The sequence below is a fragment of the Hevea brasiliensis genome, chromosome 13, assembly GCF_030052815.1.
Source record: "Hevea brasiliensis isolate MT/VB/25A 57/8 chromosome 13, ASM3005281v1, whole genome shotgun sequence".
Taxonomy (NCBI): domain Eukaryota; kingdom Viridiplantae; phylum Streptophyta; class Magnoliopsida; order Malpighiales; family Euphorbiaceae; genus Hevea; species Hevea brasiliensis.
Window position 1 is genome coordinate 79,099,968 of NC_079505.1, and position 6,270 is coordinate 79,106,237.

Below are 6,270 nucleotides of genomic sequence, written 5' to 3' on the forward strand. Positions count from 1 at the left end.
GGTGAATATTTGAGTCTTGAATTTGATGAATACTTGAGAGAGCATGGCATTGTTTCTCACCGACTCCTCTAGGACGCATACAATGAATGGTGTATCTGAAGGAGAAATCGTACCCTATTGGATATGGTGCGTAGTATGATGAGCTATCTTGATATGCCAATCTTCTTTTGGGGATTTGCATTAGAATCGACTTTGTATATTCTGAATAGGATTCCATCAAAATCAGTTTCTTCCACACCTTATGAGATATGGCATGGAAGAAAACCAAGTCTTAAGCATGTTAAGATTTGGGGTTGTCCACTTATATCAAAAGTGAACAACGATAAATTGGAGACTAGATCGAGAAAAGTCGATTTGTTGGATATCCAAAAGATAGTTTTGGATATTATTTTTATTTGCCTACTTCACAAAAGGTTGTGATAAGTAGAGATGCCACATTTCTTGAACAACAGTTTGTTCAAGAAGGAGGCAAAGGAAGGCAAATAGAGTTAGAATTGGAGAATTCTGACCAACCAATAGATCAGATGGATATAGATCCATCTAGTCAACCTATACCCATTGATGAAACATCTATAGATGTTCCTCGTAGAACAACCAGGGTATCTCACTCACCAGTGAGATATGGTTTTCTTCATGAAGAAGAACAAGAGTTGTCTACTCATGAAGAAGTAGATCATGGAGATGATCCACTTACCTATGAAGAAGCTATATCAGATATAGACTCTTCAAAATGGATTGATGCTATGAAATCCGAGATTAATTCCATGTATAAGAATCAAGTTTGGGATCTTGTTAACCCACCTGAAGGTATTGTACCTATAAGGAACAAATGGGTTTTCAAGAAGAAAATTGGTTCTGATGGAAAGGTAGAGACCTAAAAGGCAAGGCTAGTAGCGAAAGGGTTTCGCCAAAGGCAAGGAATCGACTATGAGGAGATTTTCTGCTTTGCCATGCTTAAATCAATTAGGATTTTACTAGCAATAGCTGCATACTATGATTATGAGATTTGGCAGATGGATGTCAAAACAGTTTTTTTTTTCAATGGATACATTGAAGAAAACATTTTCATGGAACAACCTAGGAGATTTGAATCCCAAGATGGTTCCAAGGTATGCAAGCAAAAGCGATCCATTTATGGGTTGAAACAAGCTTCGAGGAGTTGGAACATCCGTTTTGATGAAGCCATTAAATCCTTTGGTTTTATCAAAAATGAGGATGAGCCATGTGTATATAAGAAGGTTAGTGACAGTGCTATCACTTTCCTTGTCTTATATGTGGATGACATACTATTGATGGGTAATGACACAGGTATGTTGACGACTATAAAGGTATGGTTGTCAAATACATTCTCCATGAAAGACTTAGGGGAGGCAACCTATATTCTTGGGATTCGCATCTATAGAGATAGAGCGAAAAGAATAATTGGTTTATCCCAAAGTCTATACTTGGAAAAGGTGTTAAAGAGGTTTAACATGCTTGATTCCAAGAGAAGATTGTTACCAGTGAGACATGGTATCCATCTTTCTAAAGAGATGTCTCCAAAGACATCTGAAGAAAGAGATAAGATGGCCAGGATTCCATATGCTTCGACTATTGGAAGTTTAATGTATGCAATGTTGTGTACTAGGCCTGATATCGCATATCTTTATTAGTTTGACTAGCGGTATCAATCCAATCCAGTTTGGAACATTTGGATAGGTATCAAGAATATCCTTAAGTACTTGAGAAGAACTAAGGATTTATTCTTGATTTATGGAGGTGGAGACTTGCAATTGGATGGTTATCGATTACGATTTCCAATCGGATATCGATGATAGAAAGTCTACCTCTGGATATGTGTTCATTTGTAATGGAGGTGCGATCGGTTGGAAGAGTTCCAAGCGAGCAGCATTGCAGATTCCACTACGAGGTGAGTATATTCTTGCATCGGATGTTGCAAAGGAAGTCATTTGGATAAAGAAGTTCGTGACAGAACTTACAGTAGTTCCTTCCATTGAGTCGCGGTTCCACTACTGCTGTGACAATAATGGAGTAGTCATACAGACTAAGGAACTAAGGTCTCACCCAAAATCCAAACACATAGAAAGGCACTACCACATTATCAGACATATAGTTGGGCAAAGGCGATATAGCCATGCAGAAAAATAACATCAGCTGAAAAAATTCAGCTGATCCATGCACTAAGCCTTTGTCACAAGCTCAGTTAGACTGACATCTTGAGAAGATGGGTCTAAGGTATTGTAATGAATGGCTCTAGTGCTAGTGGGAGATTGTTAGTAGTATGCCCTAGAGCATATCATTTAGTATGTATCTTGTACATATTTTATTAATAAAAGGCATTACCACTTTTCCGTTTACATAATATATTTATGTGTAATAGAAAAGGTCCATTGATATTTTGTTAGAAATATTATTCTTAAGTTGTTAAGAATATGAGTGACAATATTTCTAGCACAAAGTATCATAAATAGGTTCACAATCGAGGATACTTCATAATAAGGACATGACTTATCCAGAAAGATTGTATTCATGTTTGTTCCCAAGTTATTTATATGAGATATAAATAAGATGGAATGGTGAGTCTCATGCCATATAACAAACATGATAGGCACTTATACATGATAAGTAGGCCGAACCAGTGACACTTATGACAAGCACATGGAGTTTACTCTTGTCAATGTTTTGTCATAAATCATATCGATGCATATAATCTTTAGACACGAGATATACAGTTATCTTGTATATAGGTAGTTTGAGTTTGATCTCGCTTTCATACTTGTACTGTGTATGGGTATATGGGCATGTGTTGGCTCCTACTAGTTATATATGGAGGTAGGTGTTGATCAAGATGGAATCTGTTACTCTAAGTAAATAGAGATAAAATCCTATGTTCATTTAATTGTTCTTGATGTTTCAAGTTCCTGGCCAGGACAGATAGATTTATTCAGAAAGAGTTTACGATAAGAAAATCTTTTAATCAAGAACTGGAATTAAAAGAGAACATAATATTCATAGCAAATGGAGTTTGACATAAACCATGACTCCAGCTTGAGTTGGGATTTTGTAACAGAGAGATTTTAGTGCATGGTAACATATGATTATAGGTTCATTTAAGGTAAACCTTATTACTAATTGGGTGGTCATGGCATGCTATGCTAGGTGTTAACCATGGTCTATGAGGTTCATAAAATAATTTAGAGAAATCATTTATGGTAAGAAAGAGTTCTGATGATATTAAGAGTTGATATCATGTCTCATTGCCAATTAGTGATGAGCCTAGCAAGTCACACACATACACAAGTTATCACCTATTTAAATATGATTTAATTAATTAATTAAAGAGTTTAATTGATTAATTAAATAGGTTTGGTTTGCAATTAGATTGCAAAGTCCCTAGCATGACTTGAAACCAAATCTAGATTATTGGATGTATAATATAAGTTAAATTTATATTTAAAGTGTTTAAATATGAATTTAATTAATGAGAAATTAATTAATAGAGATTAATTAATTAATTTATATTTGATATAAATTAATTAGAAGAAGAAAAATAATTATTTTGGGTTGAGAACTCAAAATTAAGACACATGGGCATTTTGGTCATTTTGCAGTGTGACACGTGGCACCATGAGATTGTGACACGTGGGATTACACATAAGCTTGCCAAATGTTTTTTTTTAATCATGTAAGATGATTAAAATCAAGATTAAATATAAGTTTGACACTTGGCACAATGTGATTGGGTCACTTAAACCTAGAGCTAATCAAAGGGTGACATGTGGCAAGGGTTTAATGTGTTAACCTAGCTATTTAAGTGTTGTTATGAGAAAATAAAACACAACCAGCAGCCACACTCCTTTGTCACGCCACTTTGAGGGTTTTCTTCTCTTCTTCTTCATCTCTCATCAATTCAAAGAGATTAGCCATCAATCTCTTGAATTAAGAACACTAGAAATTGTTTCTAGTGTCCTGTTTACATTTTTAATCTCTTAAAAGGCAGAACTTGATTTTCTAATTAACAGAAAAAGCTTTAGAAGCTATTCAAGGGCTGCCATAGGTGTTCTTGGTGTGGACAAGCTAGAGGGACAACATCTGGTGTCCTGAAGACGAATCTCAAAGGCGCAGACACGCTGCAGTTCATCAAGAGGTTAGTGTAATCGTTCTTGATTTAATCTAGGGTTCTAAAATTAATCTGATTAATTTTAAAATCTTAAATGGCAAATACAGATCCAAAAATATATTAAAAGAGTTTTAATATGTTGTTTATCATTGAAATCAAATAGATAAAAATAAATCTTGCATGATGCATGTGACCTTAGGTGAAAATTTTTGAATTCAATGGTATAAACTTGTATTTTTCATGCTTCCGTTCCTTCAAGCATACCCAACAGTCTAGGCAATGTAGTTTCCAACTGATTCATGTTGAAGTTCATTATGAATTGTAAGAAACTAGGAGGTAAAGATTGTAAGACCAAGTCAATACTTAACTCATGGTCCATGACAAAACCCAATTGGCCTAATTTTTCAATATAGCCAATCATCTTCAGAACATGAACATTTACTGAAGATCCTTCTGTCATTTTACAGCAGAACAATTCCCTTGATACCTCATACCTCTCATTCCTGCATTTTGAATCAAACAACTCCTTGAAATGCAAAATGATAGTTTGAGAATCCATATTCTCATGCTGCTTTTGAAGTTCAGGAGACATGCTAGCCAACATCACACATGTGGCTTGCTCATCATCATCTGTATGACGAATGTACTCATTCAGTACCTCTTCAGGAGCATCAACAGGAGGAATATTAGGTTTGGCACGTTCAAGGACATATAGCCTCTTTCCTTGCTTGAGAACAATTCTCAAGTTTACGTACGATTAGAAATTTAGTCCAGTCAACTTAGTAGCATCCAGTATGCTACGTAGGGAATGATTGTTACTCATGGTGATATTAGTGATCTACAAATGCAAAGATAAAATAGTATTAATTTCATGTATACAATTTTCATTAACCAAATTAATATAAGGTCTTTAATATCCATTTGGTCTCCCACTATTTTACTCAAATTAATAGCCCTCACCATTAATTTGGGAAATTTAATGCATTAATTTCTTTAGTGGGCTAGGACCCCATTTAATTTTATTTGACCTTGAGTGTGCTCAACAAATCAAAATAAAATTAAATTAGGTAGATAACTATTTATCAATCACATCTCTATGTGACTCCTAGATCAGTTAGGTGACAATTATTTGTCTAAATATAATTTTATGTTTCTCTTAACTGTGCCTCTGATTCTACATGATCATGAGTGTGCTCATCCAAATCATGTAAATCAGTTAAGTAAAACCCATTATTCAGAAATATCCAATATTTCATAGCCATAAACATGTTCGAGAGAAAAGCAACCTTGAGTGTGCTCAACAAGTTAACTTTAATATAGAACTCAGGCTTATGCTATAATAATGGAAGGCATCATGTTCATAACATGTACCTAATATTTGAATGAGGGATTTTAGGTCTACGCCAATTTTTAGGTCTCATTAGTTAACATGCTAACAATATTGTACATCATATATATATATAACATACACCCCTAGTATGCATTTCTAATTGGATGATTATGGACTTTACTAAATAATTCTCTCGAGCCATTTGAGAAAATTATAGGGTCAAAAGCCTAGGTAGTAGCAATGTAGGACTTCATAAGTCTTCTTAGCAGCTCCTTGAAGTATATTCATCAGCTCCTCTTTCTGCTTACAATTACAAATAATTTTCTTATCTACTCTTTCTAAAATTATATAACGTTTACCTATTTCAAAAATAGAAACCCCGTGTTACATCGAGGGGAATAAGATGAGAAAAGAATTTACAATACATAATATAAGAGAAGGCAAGGAACACAGTCCCTATTTATGAATATACAGACATTCAACCATATAAAAAGCAATCACATTGGTCTTTAGTTCATAACCATCCATCATGCATTAAAATGCATAAATAAATTTAATCATCTTCATTGTTGTTGTTGGTTTCATGTGTAATTAAAATAATATTTCTAACAATTAAAAATATTAAATAAATAAATAAATAAATATATATATATATATATATATATATATATATATATATATATAATATCCCTCCCACTAAATAATTCTATTTAATTATCTTGAAAAAAATTTCCTTTAATTAATAAGTTATTTATTCACAATTAAATACCTATTAATTTAAGAAAACAATTAAATTAAATTTTATGCTACCCAATGCCAT